This window comes from Staurois parvus, unplaced genomic scaffold (assembly GCF_062004578.1).
Source record: "Staurois parvus isolate SC_StPar_1 unplaced genomic scaffold, SC_StPar_1.0 ptg000644l, whole genome shotgun sequence".
NCBI lineage: Eukaryota > Metazoa > Chordata > Amphibia > Anura > Ranidae > Staurois > Staurois parvus.
The window spans coordinates 793,741-814,056 of record NW_028318440.1 but is presented as its reverse complement, the minus strand read 5'-3'; positions in this window follow the sequence as shown (position 1 = coordinate 814,056).

Here is a 20,316-nt window from a genome sequence, read left to right as displayed (position 1 = left end):
GCGATGTGCGAACTTGGCGCTATATTTCAAATTTCAGTGTTTTTGGTTTGATTATATTATTGAATTAAATTTATTATATTATTTTTTATGATTATTTATTAAATTATAATTTATGATTTTGTGTTTCAAGTTTTATCATATCCGGAATGTTTACTAGACTCTTGTTCGGACAGATTTCAGTGAGTTATTCCTAAAAATTACAGGCCTACAATAAAAAAACTACATATTTCCATGCAAAATAGTGGTATCGCTTTCAGCACCAAAAATCTGAAATAATCATACTGCCAGGGAGGTTAAATCTTTAGCACCAACGGTACGCAAATATGCGGCCTCTCAGAGGCTGGACCTTGACGCCGAGAGGCCGCATATTTGCGTACCCAATGTAAACAAATGTGCCAACAGCTCACACCCTGTGACTTAGTACTTAGTGGCAAATCCCTTGTTGGCAATCACAGAGGTCAGATGTTTCCTGTAGTTGGCCACCAGGTTTGCACACATCTCAGGAGGGATTTTGGCCCACTCCTCTTGGAAGATCCTCTCCAAGTCATTAAGGTTTGGTGGCTGACATTTGGCAACTTGAACTTTAAGTTCCCTCCACAGATTTTCAATCGTATTAAGGTCTGGAGACTGGCTAGGCCACTCCAGGATCTTAATGTGCTTCTTCTTGAGCCACTCCTTTGTTGCCTTGGCCATGTGTTTTGAGTCATTGGCATGCTGCAACACCCAACCAAGATCCATTTTCAATGCCCTGGCTGAGGGAAGAAGGTTCTCACCCAAGATTTGATGGTACATTGCCCCGTCCATTGTTCCTTTGATGCGGTGCAGTTGTCCTGTCCTATTAGCAGAAAAACACCCCCAAAGCAGACTGTTTCCACCACCATATTTGACAGTTGGGATGGTGTTCTTGGGGCCATAGGCAGCATTCCTCCTCTTCAACATGGCGAGCTAAGTTAATGCCAAAGAGTTCAATTTTGGTCTCATCTGACCACAACACTTTCAACCAGTCCTCCTCTGCATTATTCAGATGTTCAGTGGCAAACTTCAGATGGGCCTAGACATGTGCTTTCTTGAGCAGAGGGACCTTGCGGGCACTGCAGGATTTCAATCCTTGTCGGCGTAGTGTGTTACCAATTGTTTTCTTGGTGACTGTGGTCCCAGCTGCATGGAGATCATTGAAAAGATCCTCACATGTAGTTCTGGGATGATTTCTCACTGTTCTCATGAGGATTGACACTCCACGAGGTGAGAACTTGCATGGTGCACCAGACCTAAGGAGAATGACAGTTGTTTTGTGTTTCTTCCATTTGCGAATGATTGCACCAACTGTTGTCACCTTCTCGCCAAGCTGCTTGGCAATAGTTTGGTAGCCCAGTCCAATCTTGTGTAGGTCTACAATCTTGTCCCTGACATCCTTGGACAGCTCTTTGGTCTTTGCCATGGTGGAGAGTTTGATTGTTTGATTGCTCCTGTGGACAGGTGTCTTTTATACAAGTAACAAAATGAGATTAGCAGCACTCCCTTTAAGAGACTGCTTCTAATCTCAGCTTGTTATTTGTATGAAAGACACCTGGTAGTCAGAAATCCTGCTGAATGATAGGGGATCGAATACTTATTTCCCTCATGAACATGCAAATCAGTGCATAATTTGTTAGACATGCATTTCTTTTGAATTTTTTGTTGCTATTCTGTCTCTCAGTGTTACAATACACCTACCATTCAATTTTTAGATTGATCATTTCTTTGTGAGTGGGCAAACATTCAAAATCAGCAGGGGATCAAATACTTATTTGCTTCACTGTACCCCTTAAAGGGCTGGGAGGCACTGGTGAATCACATATGTATCAAGGCAGCATTCTTTGCTTCAACAAAATGGCAGACGTCTGCACACAGACACTGACTCCCTGTTGCATGAATGAGAATGAAATGGGTGAAAAATCACTTCAATTCCTGTTCTCCACCTGTAGAGAACTCCTCAGACGTGTTTTGTCCTTTTCAGGGAAAAAAAGGACAAAGCACGTCTGAGGAGTTCTCTACATGTGAAGAACAGGAGCTGAAGCAATCTTTCACCCATTTCATTCACATTCATGCAACAGGGAGTTGGTGTCTGTGTGCAGATATCTGCCATTTTTTTAAGCTTACTGGAGCCTGACAAGCTGCGTTGCACCAGTCTATCCACATGCTGATCCGACTGACACAGGTTTGAGGGGCATTTGAGATGTATTATTTTCATTGTTTTCAGCATTCTAAGCTAATATAGCATTTATCTCCAACAACAGCTGTGATGGACTGTTCAGGCAGTTGAGGCAACAAATACCAGAAAATAGACGTTGCACCTCTAAGGGCTCAGTTGCATGGACAGCAGCCTTTGCTATTCTTCTGAAAAGTGATCTGCAGTTAAACGCCTATCAGAGGGTAGTTGATAGGCAGCTGGGAGGCAACACATGAACTCCTCACCACCTATTTTAACCCTAAAAAGCCTAGATGGTGTGTGTGTGTGTGGGGGGGGGGGGGGGGGGGTTGGCATGGCTGACCATTGCCACTGGTAGTTAAAGTGAAGGAATACCCAAAATTTTTAGTCCTCACTAGAACAAAAATAGAAGGGAAATCTTCAGTGGGAATATATGTGCATGTGACAACTGTCAAAAGAAGGAATTCCTGTCACATTGGAAAGATGAAATAAAATCTTCCCAATGGGATACAAATGTCAAAAAAACTTGAATGTGTTTATAGTAATTTCCTACTCTATACAAAACTGAAAATCGAAGCAAAAAAGTGTTTTTTTAGATAAGCTCAACATACTCATATGTTGTTTTCCAGTTTCTTTAATTGCATCTAGCTTACTACATATACAATATTTTACTTATGATAAATATTGTAATTTGATGTTTTAAACAAATAAGTACTCATGGCAGCGGCTTACTGGTAATTGACTATAAACAGAGCCATATGGAGTACAATATTGACTCTATATTAAATCATGCACCACAGTACTCAGACAGATTAAAAAGGCAGCCACCATTATTCCCCAGTATGGCTACTGGCATGATATGCCAAGATTGCACAATCCCTGTGTAATAAGTTCCGGATGACTCGGGTACAGCAGACAAATTCAATAAAACAGTAATACTGTGTTTCCATTTACAAACAATTCAGTTTTATACATTATTTAATCAAATATTATGCTTCTTGTTAAAATCTACTTTTGCCATTTCTAAACTATAAATAGGCCACCTAAAATGAAATACATATATTGTAATCCCTAGTTTTCCCATTACTAACTCCAGTTTCCAATTTGAACAGAAACTTGAGTGTATTTTAGAGAAATTAGCACAATTTATTTGACATCATACACCCGATGAGAAGTAATTCCACAGTTCAGTTGATGACATAAGGGTGGCAATGGCTATGATTCAATAAATCACACAAGGTTTATACCAGCTATGTAAAATCTTTGTTTGCTTCCAGTGCCATCATGCTAAAGAAAAACAGATTAGAGCAAATGTGCGCTAACGTGGAATAAAGAAAACAACACATTTGCTTTAGTAAATCACACCTACATTTTAGGGGATGTGACAATCTTTTGAACTTTCTTCTTTTTTTTATTTGCCTGGTTCACACTAGCGTGATTTCAGATGCAACTTGAGTCATACATAATCACATGACAATGGAAACCATATTATTCTCTATGGTGCTCATTTACATCAATGCAGCACAGTACAGTGTGTTTTTGGAAAAGGTTCTGGTGTTACTTTGTTGCAATTGCAGCATAATTTTGGCCCTATAGACTTCAATGGAAACACACCAAAAATACCTGTACAGGGTTTTTAATGCATTTTGTAAGTTCTTAAGGCTCCATAACCCCATCATGACGGGAGTAAAACAAATCCTAACGTCTCAGCACAGTTTTGCAACTTTGACGTTAGTAAAACTGTACATATCATTGCAACTACTTGGTGTATCCAGGTGGATTTTTTTTTTTCAGGACAAACTGGACTTTCATTTGTTAGTAAGTGGCAACGGATATTTCCTGTTTTTTTTTTTTTTTAAATCAAAGTAAAACTGGCAAAAATCATGTTTTTTAAATGTAGAAGTATATTTCTTGCTATTACCATAACCTCCCACCAGATAACAACCCAAAATAAATTCTCCTGCTCCTGACGATTGCAGTGATACCACATATGTGTGTGTGTTTGTATTCGTAGTAAGGCTCAGAAAGAAAGATTGTGCATATTTTGCTTTTTTGTCCTACTTAAAACATACAAAACCCTGACCCTTCAATGACATCTTTCTCTCTATCTCTCTCTTTTTTTATTCTTTCTCTCTTTCTGTTTTATTCTATTTTCTCTCTTTCTGTTTTATTATCTTTCTTTCTGCTTTATTCTATTTTCTCTCTTTCTTTCTTTTTATTTTCTCTTTCTTACTTTTTATTCTTTTCTTTGTTTATTTTTATTCTTTCTTTCTCTCTTTTTATTCTCTTTCTCTCTTTTTATTCTCTCTTTCTTTCTCTCTCTTTTTCTCCTCTCTCTTTCTTTCTCTCTTTTATTTTATTTTCTCTCTCTCTTTCTTTTTCATTCTGTGTTAGTCAATAATAGGCTATCACAGCAATCAGATGACTGGGAACCAAGCTTCCCAGGTTCTTATGGTTAGTACAATACTTGGTGAAAGCTCAATCTATGTGCTGGGAGTGCACTGTGCAGTCCACTCCCAGCACAAACGCATGTATGCATACATATATGTGGCCTGATGGAAGAAAACCCCTTTTTGTAAGGCCACATACATGTGATGGGAAGGGGTTAACAAACAGCATCCAGTCTCCTTCCCCTAAAAAAGCAGTGGTATCAAAAATGTGTCAAAAAATCAACCAAATCATGCTGCATAGTCACTAAAAATTGCCTTTTTTAGTCTTGTGAGCTGATAACTTCCTGTGCACTCTGTCACATTGTTATCATTTACCATTGTACATAGTTCTTCCCTGTGAACTATAGAACCCTTGGCCCTATGGAAAGAGGAGAAGGGGGGTTGTTCTATAGTCCTGTCCTAGGGTGGCAGTGCTGCTTCTCAATAGCTACAATGGTTGAGAGTTATCAGCCAAGGATAGGAAGTGTGCTATTGGCAAGATCACCAAGTGGAAATAAAGGGAAAAAAGCCTGAAATAAGAAAATGATTGCAGCCAATACACCTAAGGACTCATAAGCTGCATTAAAAATTGTTCCTTCCATAGATCAGTGGAGGAGTAACAAAGCCACCCAGGACAGGAACTGTGTACTTTGCCGTGCTTTGCAGGACAACTCTTTGAAAATATTTCTAGGAGTGAAATGTGGATCCTTTCACATGGGCACTCACTCTGCATCCATTTGTCAGTTTTTCAGATGGATCCAGACTGAACCACAATGGTTGTCTATGAGAAGACACTTGCATGTGTTCTGCTCCACTTACGTCCATTTTTAGGCAGGAAACATATTATTTGTTTATACCTTTGTTCACCTATGGCTATTTTCCTCAGAAACAGTAAAACAAGGCCATGTGAAAAACAGATGTATAAACTGATGTAAACTGAGCTGAACTGAACTGAAGACAGATGCATAAACTGATGTAAAAGGATTTGTTTGTCGTGGGTTTTTTTTAAATTCACTTTTCATGAAAGAACTAAAGATGCTCATGTGAAAGGACCCATAACCTGTGAATTAACCTCATTTTCGATGCAGAGAAACAGATACTGTAAATCTCAACACTGGGTAAATTTGAAGGGCAGTGGAATTTGTCTTACTCTGGATAGAGAAGCAAAGAATCATGTTATCTTCAAACATTGTAGCCACTGCAGTGGTATGGTTGCATGGCACTGGGCATCTAAGGCAATATGTTAAATAATGTATTCAACTAATTTAAATAGCTTAATAGCAACAGTGTTGTTTAAAAAGTTGACCAAGATCATACATGAAAGATGTATTTGGCTTAATGTGACCTCCTCTTGTTGCTATCATTCAAGAATAGCTGTCTTTCACTCACTTAAATAATAATAAAATAAAAAAAAAAAATTATAATACCACTATCTCCTCCCTCCTAGATTGTAAGCTCCAAAGAGCAGGGCCCTTGAACCCCTTGTGTTTTGTTTTGTTACTGTATTGTCTCATGTTCTGTCCCCCACTATAATGTACAGTGCTGAGCAAACCTCTCAGCAAAGCAAAAGCTTTTTCCCCCCTCCCCCTTCACACCTCCCTCTAGAACTTGTCTCCTCTCTCCGGCTGTCAGAGTGAGCTGTAGTCTAGCTGCAGACAGAGGGCTGGAGGAGAGATTGCCAGTCCCAGACAAGGAGCCTGTGTGCGCAGACACACTGCAGGGGGAGATCAGAGTACTTTTCCAATGCCCACTTTGCTGCTTTTGCTTTGCTGACGTCATCACGCATCCACAGAGGAACGGCGAGTATATTCACTGAAGGCAAACACACCTGCAAGGCTGTCTGTAGAACTATCTGGATACATTTTTACAAAGCGCTACTTATATTTACACAATGTGAGTGGGAGATCAAAGCATAATAAATGATCGTTATCCCGGATAAGACACTATGTTTCTTTTCCCTTCTCTGTATGTTCCGTATATGGAGGAATAAACCAAGCAGCCAGCGGAGAAAGTCCTATTGAGAAGGCTGAGCTGAGGAGAGAGGAGAGGAGAAAGGAGAGAGAGGTTCACGCAGTGAACACAGACTCATCACACAGATTAGATTGAACTACAATACCATCTCATTCCCAAAGAAGTGAACTGTTGTTCCCATTTCAAAATTAATTAATTTCTTTCTCATTTAAATCTTTTTCTCATATATGTTTTATTTATTTATTCTTTCACATCTATTAATTAATTAATTTATACTGTTTTTGTCATGGTATAGGGACCCCTGCCAAATGGCCACATTCCATCATGGTGGCTTCCCCCCCTCCCGGCCAGCTGGCTGCATGTCCTCCACTGCCTTAACTTGTTTCCTGCACCAGCCCCTCTGATGTCCCCGGGGGTCCAGTGTCATCCTGGACCCCTCGCTGTGTCCCCTGTTGCCAGCTCGATTCATCCTTGTGGTCCAGTGACCCCCCCTGCATCTCTCATCCTGCTGCCGTGGGATGAGAGGTGCGGCTTTCATCACCCCTGCTACTATCCTCTCCCTCCCCGGCAGCAGCCGGAGAGGAGAGGGTGACGAGACTCACACCTCTCCCTGGAGAGGTGCGAGCCTCCTGCAGGGATGTTCCTGCCTACGGTGTCTCGCTGACGCCACCTCAACCCTGTCACAAGCAGCGCGGACACAGGAAGTTCCCGTGCTTGCGAAAGTCCCTGGACAAAGGCCACGCTCACGAGAGGCGCAGCCCCTGTCCAGGGGGCGTGCCTCATTGCTGGGCAATGAGGCACATCAGCGCCGCCCTGCCCACCTAGACAACCAGGGAGCGTCCCGCATCAGCTTAAGAAGCTGATGCTGGGTGCTCCGGGTTGTTGTTCACCACTGCGCCAGCCAACAAAGGAGCCCAGCTGCGGCAGGACCTTTGGGGGCCAGACTCTGCAGACCCCCATAGCTGAACGGGGAACCGCACCCACAGCTGCCAGAGACCCCCAGCAGGGGAGAGATTGCCTGCTAGCTGCCCAAGACCCCCAGTCCAGGGGAGGGATTGCCTGCCAGCTGCCAGAGACCCCCAGCCGCAGGGAGAGATTGCCTGCTAGCAGTCCGAGACCCCCAGTCCAGGGGAGAGATTACCTGCTAGCTGCCCGAGACCCCCAGCACAGGGGAGAGATTGCCTGCCAGCTGCCTGAGGACTCAGCCCAGAAGGGGAGACCACCCGCATGATCCAGACTCCAACAGGTACCTGTGTTCCACTTTCTATCCCTGGGAGACCAGGCACCCTGTCGGATCTGTGAGTATATGCATTCTCCCTGTTTTACCTGAACTGTTCCTGTACTGACCCCCCAACCCCCCTGTTGGATTACAATTGCTACAGAGACTCCCCCTTGTCTCTTAGGGTTGTACTATAAGTGTTTTAGCCCCTCCTTGCTACCCTGTACTGGTGAATTTACCCTCCCCGCAAGTCCCTCTATTGCGTGACTGTCATCTGTTTGTCTCAATAAAGCTTTTTGCGTTTGCCATCTACTCTGTGTGTTTTGTCCTGCCTACCCTCCGTCACAATTTTACTTTACCTATGGCCTTAGAAAGCTCTTTGAGTTTATTTGTTTTGGAATTACAAATAAAAAGGACTGTTTGCTTTTACCAACTCAGTTGGTTGATATTCCTGAGCCACCTCATATTACAATACACATGTACAGAATGCTGTATATAGGATACAGTTATGGCCAAAAATATTGGCACCCTGCATTTCTGTCAGATAACACATCACTTTGCCCAGAAAATTGTTGCAATTACAAATGTTTAGGCATTCTCATGTTTATTTCTTTTGTTTGCATTGGTATGACACAAAAAAGTGGAGAAACAAAAAGCCAAATCTGGCACATTCCATGCAAAACTCCAATGTCCAAATGGACTGGACAAAATTATTACCTTCTCAAAATTGTAAGAAGTAATTGCATTCTAAGTTTGTGATGCCCCTGTAATTTGTAAATCGACTCACCCGTATCAATTAACAGATGCTGACAATATAGAAATCACACCAGGAACCAGTTAGACTGGTGAAAAATGTACTCAACTCTTCTGTTGTGTTTCTGTGTGTGCCACATAAAGCATGGAGAAGAGAAAGAGCAGCAAATAATTGTCTGATGATTTGAGAACACAATGTTTGGAAAAGCATGGACAATCTCAAGTTTACAAGTCCATCTCCAGAGATCTTCATGTTCCTGTGTCCACTGTGCGCAACATGTTCAAGAAATTTACAACCCATGACACTGTAGCTAATCTCCCTGGACATGGGCGAAAGAGAAAAACTGATTAAAGATTGCAACAAAGGATTGTTTGAATGGTGGACAAAGAACCTCGATCAACTTCCAGACATATTCAAGCTTACTTTCAGGCACAGGGTACAACTGGGTCCGCTCGCACTATACATTGCCATCTGAATTAAAAGGGACGCTATGGTAGGAAACCCAGGAGGACCCCACCTCTGACACAGAAACATAAAAAAGCCAGATTGGAGTTTGCCAAAATGTACCTGAAGAAGTCAAAATTCTTTTGGGAGAATGTGCCATGGACAGACAAAACAAAATTACAGCTTTTGGTAAAGCCCATTATTCTACTGTTTTCAGAAAAAGCAATGAGTCGTTTAAAGAAAAGAATACAGTCCCCACAGTCAAACATGGTGGAGGTTTACTGATGGTTTGGGGTTGTTTTGCTACTTTAGGCACTGGATGTCTTGACCGTGTGCATGGTATTATGAAATCTGAAGACTACCAAAGAATTCTCAGATGCAATGCAGGGCCCAGTGTCAGAAAGTTGTGTCTCCATCAGAGGTCATACAGCAGGACAATGACCCAAAGCACACATCAAAAAGCACCCAGAAATGCTTTCAGACAAAGCGCTGCAGAGTACTGAACTGGACAGCAATAGGTCCAGATCTCAATCCCATAGAGCACCTCTGGAGAGACCACAAAACAGCAGTTGGGAAAAGGAACCCTTCCAACCTGAGAGATCTGGAGCAGTTGGCGAAAGAAGAGTGTTCCAAAACTCCAATGAAAGGTGTAAGAAACTTGTTGATGGTGTAATATTCAGGGGTATAGCTCCTCAGGACCATGTGCAAAGCCGTTTGTCTTAAACATACAGTAAAAGTGTTTATTGTTGTTTAAATGCAAGCAAAGCAGCAACATGGAAGTCCCTTCACTCCAGAAAATATAACAGAAAACTCTGCTTATCTTCAGCACAAACAGCATAAAGAAAATATAAAGAAACATAATATTCATAGATTTACCCCAAGGTTAGCACAGTCCAACACTGGCTGTTTGGCAGCTGCCAGCACACGTGCAGCACTCCAACAGGTCTCTATCAAAACTCCTACTCCCCACACCTGATATTCAGAGCTTCTTGTTTTTTATGCTGCATCCTGGAGGCTGGAGTCCCCATAGTCAGAGTTCTTTTCCCATCCAAATGTCACTCCAAACCTCCAAAATTTTGCGTTCCTGAACACATCTCTGCTAATACAGAGAAAACTGCAAGTCAGTCCTCTCCTTTACATGACTATACCAGAATACTTCACCTATGACAGGTGAGACCCCTGAGTACACACATTTTTTCCCCTTAAACGGACCATAAATAACACAAATGTTGGCACCACATAGCACACATCCAGGACCCATTCCTGGCATCCTGTACAATCGTTACAGGAAACAATTGATTTCAGGTTTTTTTTCAAGGCTGTGCTGTGTTACAAAATATTAATTAACCACTTGCCATCCGGCCAATGTATATAAACGGCCGGACGGTGGCAGTCCAGGGGCGGGTTGCCGTTCATTTACGGAGCCTGCCATTCTGGACTGTGCGTGCTCCCTGGGAGTGCGGAGCACCGCGATCCGGTGCCCGCTGTGTCCTCCGGACACAGTGGAACACCGATCGTTTTACGGGACCTCTGTGTGAGGTCGCAATCATGTGATCACTGATTGGCCAATCAGCGATCACATGCAGAGTAGTAAGCAAGATGTCACTTGCTGACATCATTGCTTACTACGTGTGAAATCTGTGAATGATCCCAGAGGTCACATGGTACAAGGCTATTCACAACAGCCTTGTACCATGTGACAAGCTGTGACCAATCACAGCTCACACAGTAGTTCTCAATGGCTGCAAGAATGCAGCCAGAGAGAAAGAGAAATGATTGCTTTAAAAGCCTTTATGGGTGTAAAAGCAATCAGTGTAAAAAAACAAAACAAAAAAAAACAAATCTTCATCACCCCCCACAAGTAGTACAGTGTCACCATGGTGACACTGTACTGCTAGGGTGACAGTATGTAGAAAAAAACATAAATAATAATATAAAAATGTATAAAAAAAATGTAAATTATAATTTTTTTTTTACTAAAAAGATAACTGAATACATTTTGGCCAAGATTTATGATGAAATGTTATTTATTTGCAAAATTTTATAAGAAAAACACTTTTTATCAAAATGTCTGCACTTTTTCATTTATATAGCAAAAAAAATAAAAAATTCCAGTGGTGAATAAATACCACCAAAATAAAGCTTTATCTGTCTCAAAAAAATGCTAAAAATTTCAAATGGGTACAGTGTTGCATGACTTTGTCATTCAAAGTATGATAGCGCTGAAAGCTGAAAATTGGCCTGGGCAGGAAGGGGATAACAGTGTCCGGACTGGAAGTGGTTAAGGTTGTCAATAAGTTTGTTCAGTCCATTTTTAGAGTGTTGTGGAATGTGTCAGATTTGGCTTCTTGTTTTTCCACTTTTTTGTGTCATACCAATATAAACAAAAGAAATAACATGAGAATGCCTAAACATTTGTAATTGCAACAATGTTTTGGGCGAAGTGGTGCATTATCTGACAGAAATGCAGGGGTGCCTCGACTGTATGTAGTATGAAGTACTAAAATAACTATAGCACTATTAAACCCCAAAACAAAAAATCGTGAAAGAATCCTAGTGATTGGAGCCTGATGATTGTTTGTCGGTGAGCTATGAGATTTCTTATTTTTCACAGAGATGCTGCCGGCTAGTAGCATTCCTGGTCTAGCAAGTTACTTCCTTACATAGATTTATACAGGAAAGCCATATTTTAAGCCCAATCAAGTTTCTTACATTATCTGAAACCCTGATGAAGGGTTTTCTAGCCACCAAAACATGTTAAGTGCAAACTAATGAATCAGTTTGGACTTATAATTTGGTCTGGTGCTCCTTCTACTGGTACATGTTTTCTTCTGACAACCTGTTGGGTACCCAATTGAGGGTAGCCCTGTCTGTTGTATGCAGCCTAACCTGAGCCAAAAACCTCTCAATGTTTTTTTTCCTCTTACTAGCTTATATAAACTAAGATTAAAGTTACTGGGCCTCATGAATGCTTTTTTTCTTCACAGGATGAAGATGCAGGGCAAGTGGCCATGGGACAGGAAGGAGAAGCTAATTATTTCAGCAGCTTCCTCTGAGGTTATTGCTACACCACTTTACAATATTTTTGTTGTTTTGTGCCTTAAGCCATTCTTTACAGCCCTTGAAAATTAAAAAAGCATATTCTAAATGAGGCTTAAACAATTATTTAAAATTCATAAAGAAAATGAAATAAAGGTAGTGTACCTCCCCACCAATTTTTACTTTTATAGACTATGTTTAAAATGGATTGATGGGTTCTTGTGTTCTGATTGCTATCAAGCAGCTGGTGGGAAATAACTGTTATCATGCTAACTGAGGTATTTTCTTGTAGAAATGATAAAACATAATCCATTAAAAAGATTACATACCAGTAATATGAATAGAACTAAACTAATCCATCTCAAATGATTGGCATTGAAAGGTAGCATCTTTTAACTAAAATACGATATTGCAAACCATATGCTAACACACTGGATAAAAAGGCACCACAATGTCTATTATGCAGGGGCCGACTGACCATTTGGAAACTCAGGCACTGCCCGAGGGCCTGGGGTCAGTAGGGGGCCCCATGAGATGCCCCTGGTACCTTTTTCATAGGCTTTTGTGAGTTTTGGTAAGGACACAGGGGCCCCATGATCCCCTATTGCCTGGGGGGCCCCATGAGTTGTCAGTCTGCCCCTGCTATTATGATTTTGAAAGGAAAGTATATCTTATAGACAATTAACTCTGATACATCTACACTATGCAGTTTACTGTTAATGAGGAGTATTTCTTCACTTACTTCATGCAAGGGCTTACTTAATAAAAAATCTTTACAATGCCTATACAATGCTCCTGAGAAACAAGTTAAGCCAATTTTTCAGTTAGTAATCCTTTTGGCCATGCACCACAAACCTTGCACCTTTCATAAGCCTCCCAATATGCCTCTGAGCCCATGCAGAGTAATGTTTTTCTCTGGCTTGCTGAAACACTTTAGATGATTCTATTTTCCAATAATTTCTTGACAGCAGCCCTAAAGCTTTGACCCAACAGTATGACAGTGTGAAGACCAAAGTCCTATAAGCACATAATCTTGAGTCCGCAGATCTTTTCCTCTACTGTGATAATCTTATATTTTGTTGAGAACCACAATAAGCCAATGTTAGGCTAAACACTGTCAACAGCTCTTAAGGGAAAACCTTAAGAGTAATTATCCCATTACAGAAGTTGCTAAGAGAAGGTTTAAATAAATTCTGGGCTTTTAGTTTATTTTTTTATTTATCAGTTGCTAATGTTTAGTTATAGTCTTGGTATTTGCCATGCACAGAGTACTTCTGTCTTTAAGAGGCCAATGCACTATAATTTATGTCACCATATGCCTAAATGGCAATTCGGCTTTTCTCTCATAGCAGTGAACATGCTGATTGTCTTCAGGGATCTGTCTTTATTTTTTAATTTACTTTCTCATGGATTTGTTTACCTTACACGAAATAAGAAGAAAACAAAATGCCAATTATTAAATGAATAATATCTTGTATGCTACTATGATCAATATCTAAATATAAAAAGCCTAGGTAAAGCAGCTGTGTCTTGCTGGTTTAGTGTACAAATATTAGAAGAAATGTCTTACTATGTGTGGTTAATAATATTTTAAACAGCCAAATCCAAAATGGACTTTTTTTTTATTATAGCCAATTGTGATTTTTTTAGTTTTTTACTTCATAGATAGACATGGAATTTATGTACCGTATTTTCTGGCGTATAAGACAACTTTTTACCCCTTGAAAATCTTCTCAAAAGTCGGGGGTCGTCTTATACGCCGGTATACGGCATGCTGACACTTTTTAGGGGGGCGGCGCGTTGCCGCCGCCGCCCCCCCCTTCCAACGGATGGGACACTAAGTACAGGGGTGGGCAGGGGCTGCTGTTTCTTACCTGGCTCCGGTCCCACGACGATCCAGTCCAGGAAGCACGGTTGCTCCTTCATTCAGTTCGACCACTGGATGTTTGCGCGGCTGCTCGGCTCCGCCTCCTCACCGGTGATTGGCCGCCAGAACTGTAGCTCAGGAAAGGCACACAGGCGGCCAATCACCGGCGAGGAGGCGGAGCCGAACGGCCCCGCGAAAATCGAGTGAAGGAGCGGCCGGTAAGTGTGCCGTGCAGAGGTGTTGCTGCAACCACATATGCTGGCTGCAGCAGCACCATACTGGAACAGGGGTCAGCAAGTGTCATTGGTGTCAGTGGGAGGAATAATGCCCCATCATTGGTGTCACTGATACCAATGATGGGGCATTATTCTTCCCACTGATACCAACGATGGGGCACTTTTCCTCCCCCCCACTGACACCAACGATGGGGCACTATTCCTCCCCCCTCCCACTGACAACGATGGGGCACTATTCCACCCCCCACTGACACCAATGATGGAACACTATTCCTTCCCCCACTGACACCAATGATGGGACACTATTCCTCCTACTGACACCAATGTTGGGACACTATTCCCCCCACTGACACCAATGTTGGGACAGGATTCCTCCCACTGACACCAAAGATGGGGCACAATTCCCCCCACTGATACTAATGATGGGGCACTATTCCTCCCACTGATACCAATGATGGGGCACTAATCCTCCCACTGACACCAATGATGGGGCACTATTCCTGCCACCGATACCAATGATGGGGCACGATTCCTCCCACTGACACCAATGATGAGGCGCTATTCCGCCCACTGACACCAATGATGGGGCACGATTCGTCGCTCTGACACCAATGATGGGGCACTATTCCTCCCACTAATACCAATGATGGGGCACGATTCGTCGATCTGACACCAATGATGGGGCACTATTCCTCCCACTGACACCAATGATGGGGCACTATTCCTCCCACTAATACCAATGATGGGGCACTATTCCTCCCACTAATACCAATGATGGGACACTATTCCTCCCACTGACACCAATGATGGGGCACGATTCTTCCCACTGGTGTGCATTGGAAGAGGCGTAGTCTTATACGGCAAGTATAGCCCAAACACTATATTTTAACAGGAAAAGTAGGGGGTCGTCTTATACGCCCAGTCGTCTTATACGCCGGAAAATATGGTAATTATGTTTTCATCTGTTTTGTAGAAACTGAGACCATGGCCATGTACATAGGTTATTCTGTGCACTTGGATCTTTATGAGTACAGTAGCAAGGTTGGATTTCTGCCTGCCATTGAAATCACAAAGAAAACTTAATTTAATCAGGGGCTCAGGTTTACAAATTATAGAAAAAAGAACATTCTTTAAGATTGACATTTAGACTAAATCAGTAGCTGCAATTATGGTGCACTCATCAAGGTTGTCAGTACAAGGGGTAGAAATTAAACATTTTTTCATGTCAACTTGCTGCCCCATGATCCCAATAATGATAAATAAAATAAAACTAGTAATAATAATGATGATGGTGATGATGATAATGAGGAGGGGGGTCAAATCTCCCAATCAGAGCATCAGTTTCAACTGTTTACTGTTTTCTGAAACTCATATGGTGCTGCAGTAATTGATTCCTGAAATATTTATGATAATAAAAATTCTACATTGCACATAGCCATTTGGTCTGCAGTGTTGACGTATGAATATTCAAATATGTACATAAATAGTGAAGTATAAATTTAATTATGCCAAAAGTCAATTAAAGAACTTTAATATGGTAGTTAAAGAAAGATGTTAAAGAGATATCTAAACAATTAAATACTGTTGTAAAATTAATAGTATAATTCTTAGAAAGATATCACAATGATTTATTAAACGCTTTCACTTTTTAAATTTGTCCTTAGTTGACTTGCGACAACATATTTTATATTTTGCCAGCTGGTCCAGGAACTTTGCAGTTTGGTTTGTAAGAACATAAGTACGCATGGCTTTACTCAGTGATGTGTTTTAGAGGGGAAGATTTAATCAAAATTGGAAAAAATAAACTGTGCATTTAAGTAGTCTAAAAATGTAATAACATCGTCTTTTCGAAATGTTCCTCTCTTTGCAGTATAGTAAGTCAAACTCTGCTAAAATTAGCAAATAATGTTGCATGCATTAAGGATGTATTTTTAAAAATGTGTATTAGAGAACACTTTAGGATTCATGCATATTCTGTTTTTAAATGCTAAAAATAGATGTTTAGGCACTGTAATGTCTACTTTTTTAAATGCTGATGTCCTCAATGCAGTACAATGAAGTACAAATTGCTAAGTAAATTACTTTTTTCTTCATTTTCTGTGTGGCCAAGTGACTGAAAAGCTCCAACCCCTCTGTGTAATGTGCAGGGCGAACAATGGGGAGGAATTCCCTAGAACACCCACCTGCATAAACTGCTCTAGGAGATGTCAGAGGAGGAGATGGGGGGCAGTGCATTTAAAAGATAGAAGGTAGGACTGCCGATACTTTAATCCCCATCACTGCATTTCAGAAAAACAATTAGCTTGTTGTATCCAAAATGGTTTTTGTTTTTCTGAGTTAACCAGTAAGAATGACTTTCCTATGCCTCCATATATTAAAAATGATTTGAACCCTAGCCTTAATGCTAACTAGGAATGCATCAGAATCTAGAGGTGATCAGCATGCTTGCAGTCTATTGAAACTACATGTCCATCTGCTGCAATGGGAGAGGTAACTTTTAGTTCATTCATTCATTTATTCACATTGCCGATTTCAAAGGTGACAGCAGCTGCAGGGGATAAAAACACCCACCTGTGTCAGAGTTTATGGCTGGAGCGTCTCATGAGTGCATCATATTCTAAAGTATTTTTGTGAGTATTCTATAGCTGCACTAACGTGCAAATTATAGACAGCTTTTGATAAGAGACTGTTCATAATAAAATAACATTTGCCTTTAAATTTATGTTGCCCCAATATTTCATATTCGTATGCAATAACATTTTTTTTTTTTTCAAATAAGAGATGATAAGTATCAGAAGGAGAATAACAAAACATTTAATGACATAGCAATAATGCTCTCAAGAATATGTTATAAAAATAATAGAAATAGAAAACTGTATATGCATTGCAGTAAAGACATACAACCAGTATTTAGAAATTCCTAACATTCCTTATGTGTAGGGTATCAAAATATTTATACAATATGAAATTTAAAATAAAAAGGCCATCAAAGGTCTAAACATTTAGGGTGGTAGAAAATCAATATTTATCATAGTATATATACTTTCATTCATTTATACAAAAATACCATATAAGAAAGTATATGATTTAAGCATTAATGTCTTAAATTGTGGTTTTAAACCAATGAGACCAAGGTTTCCAAACTCTATCAAAGATATTGATTTTATTGTTTGAGTAAGCCAATGATCTTTCATAGATATGGTTTGGACTATTTCAATGGTTTCTTTTATAGTAGGAGCTAATTCTTTCTTCCTGTGTCTGGCAAAAGTAAGTCTAGAGTAAGAGAATGTGAGTTACCAATATACAATATTGGGTTGGATATGAGTCTATGTTTAGAATAGCTAAAGGAGGATTTGGCTGCTTTAGAATCCCAATGATATCGGACTTATCTCAATTGGAAGATTCTATGCCAATAGCTATAGATGTTTTTACACGTCCACAATATGTGTAACAATGCTCCTGTTTGTCCACATCCCCTCCAGCGCTAAGAACTATGTTGAAAATTTAGCTATTTGATATGGGGTTAGATACCATCTTGGAGACATTTTTTGTGTTAACTCCCATAAATTAATATAATGAGTAGCTGTGAATACAGCTTGGAAGGCAGATATCCTTTGTTTGGTAGAGAAATTAGTTTCTAACTCAGCTTCCTATTTAATGAGACGATTAGATTTATTAAATTCTAATTTGTTTTGGAGAAGGTTATGCCTCTTGGCTTTAGGGGAGTGGAACAGTAAAACTGTGAAGATGTTTTGGATATAGTTACTGTTATAGGTGGGTGTTTAGATAAATAACGACTGATGTGTTGATATTTTTGTTTTTCAGAAGGAGGAAGGTGAAATTCTTTCATAAGTTCATGTTTTAACCTATGATTTGTGTGAATATCTTGTATTGTAGATATACCATTATGCTCCCAGTTAGATATAGCAATGTTAGGTAGAACAGTCTTCAAGGCTGCTAAAGAGATATGAATATCCCATTCCACCAACCCTTATATGTTTTATGAGTATACAATGTGAACATCTGGGTCTGCTATTGTGCCAGATATATTTTTTAAGTAATGACTGTAGATTTGTTAGGTATGAATGTTTGACTGGAACTGGGAGCATTCTGAATAAATATAGAATTTGCAGCAGTATAAACATTTTGAATGTTGCTAGTCACATTTCATATTCTTGATATGCAGTATGACTGTTGTAACATGTACTTGTATGAAAAAGTTTTCTGTTCTCTTTGTATTGCTCCCATTGTGTGAAATACCTGGTGATCCTGCCAGCCCCTCTGCTTTCCTATTAAAAATTGACCACACTAGGCATGAAAGCACAGCGTGGTCAGTTTTTTGACTGTGCTGGGAACTCAGCCTGCTCTCCTCCAATGATCAGACTTGTACTGACACTCCTCCCCCCCACACAGGCATTCACTGGGAAGACCAGTGTGCTGTTGTTTCTCCTCCACTAGGTGCAGCTGAAAACGGAGGGTATGTGATTTCTTTTTTAAAAAAGGGGAAAAAAAGGTATTTATAATTTGTTTTATATGTACATATGTTGAAATGTTTTGCCTTTCATTTCTATATTATAAAAGACACTCCAGTTTTGATGAGAAAAAAAAAACATTCTCTTCTGGGTGATCAATGTACATTGCAAGGATTTTAGCAAACTTTGTTGCAGATTCCTATGTTTTGTTATTCTGAAGGAATAGCTGTTTGTATGTGTCCATGTGCAGAGTGAATCTAATGTGGTTTCATAATTATCTATCAGCTGCTGCACCTGCAGGGCTCTAAGGAGAAAGTGACAAGGTCTGCATCCATTTAGATGTGATTTGACATATTTGTTGCAGAGGATTCTCAAAATCCACTTTGTGTCTGAGACTTACAGTATAGGAAAATCAGTAAGCCAATCACACAAGCAGGAAATTACATGTCTAGGGGATGTTCTGTACACTATCTGAGTACAGAATGCCTACAGGTAGCCATATTTCACTGCATTGCATTTTACAGAAAATTACAGTACTGCAGATTGAAAGGGAAAAGTATTTTTTAATAACATTCAATTACAATATGACCTGTGTTACAATTGTATACGCTATATTAATTATCTTTTTTAATGGCTAATTTTTTTACCCTTTAAATTGAATGGGTTATTTTTTAAGTAGAGGGTTTACATACTGTATACTTTAAGTATAACTGAAGGTAAAACGTTTTGTTTGTTTTGGTTATAGTGGAGAGGGATTGGAACAGATGTCAGACTTTTATTGCTGTCTGTGCCTCCCTAAGAGAGAATCACCCTCTCTGTTTGTCATGTTTACTGCTATTACTGAAAGTCAAAGAAGATCCCACATTTTGTTTGTCCCCAGAACAGTAGTAGAAGGGAAATTTTCCAGTGGGGACACTAGTTCTGATGACCCTGGTGGCAACCAAGGATTCCCTCACTATCAGTGGGAATATTTCCTCACTTCCCACTTTGCCCATGGAACAGGAAATTAAGAGAAATTTCCCCAATGGGATCCAGTATGCAAAAAAACCTGACAAGGACTGTAACCATTCCTTACTCTATTCATATAGGAAAAAAACATTTTGCTTCAGTTCTACTTTAAAGTGATATTAAAGGTTCATATTAAAAAAAAAACTAACTTGTTACTGTATACTTACCTGCTCTGTGCAGTGGTTTTGCACTGAGCAGACCTAATCCTCCTCTTATCGGATTCCCCACTGGTGCTCCTAGCTCTTCTCCTCTTCTGAGTGCCCCCCAGAACAAGCTGCTTGTTCTGTGGGCACTCATGGCTGCTCGCTCCTGAGCTGCCTCTGTGTGTCTATGAGACACACAGAGCATAGATTGGCCACATCCCCTGCTAACTCCTTACTGGCTGTGAATGATAGCAGTTGGGAGCCAATGACTCCCACTTCTGTGTCTCAGCCAATGAGGAGGGAGAGACCTGGGAGAGCTGCTGCTCTCGTGCACATCGCAGGATCGAGATTTGGCTCAGGTAATTATTAGGGGTGGCTGAGGAGGAAGCTGCACACTGAAGGTTTTTTAGCTTCATGCATAAAACCTTCATCCTTTAGAACCATATTAATTTACAGATAAGAGAGGCATGTTGGTAAAACTAGAGTGCTAAATTTCAAAAAAGACTAACTTCACTAAACTCTTTACTGTTTTCAGTGGGGTCAAAT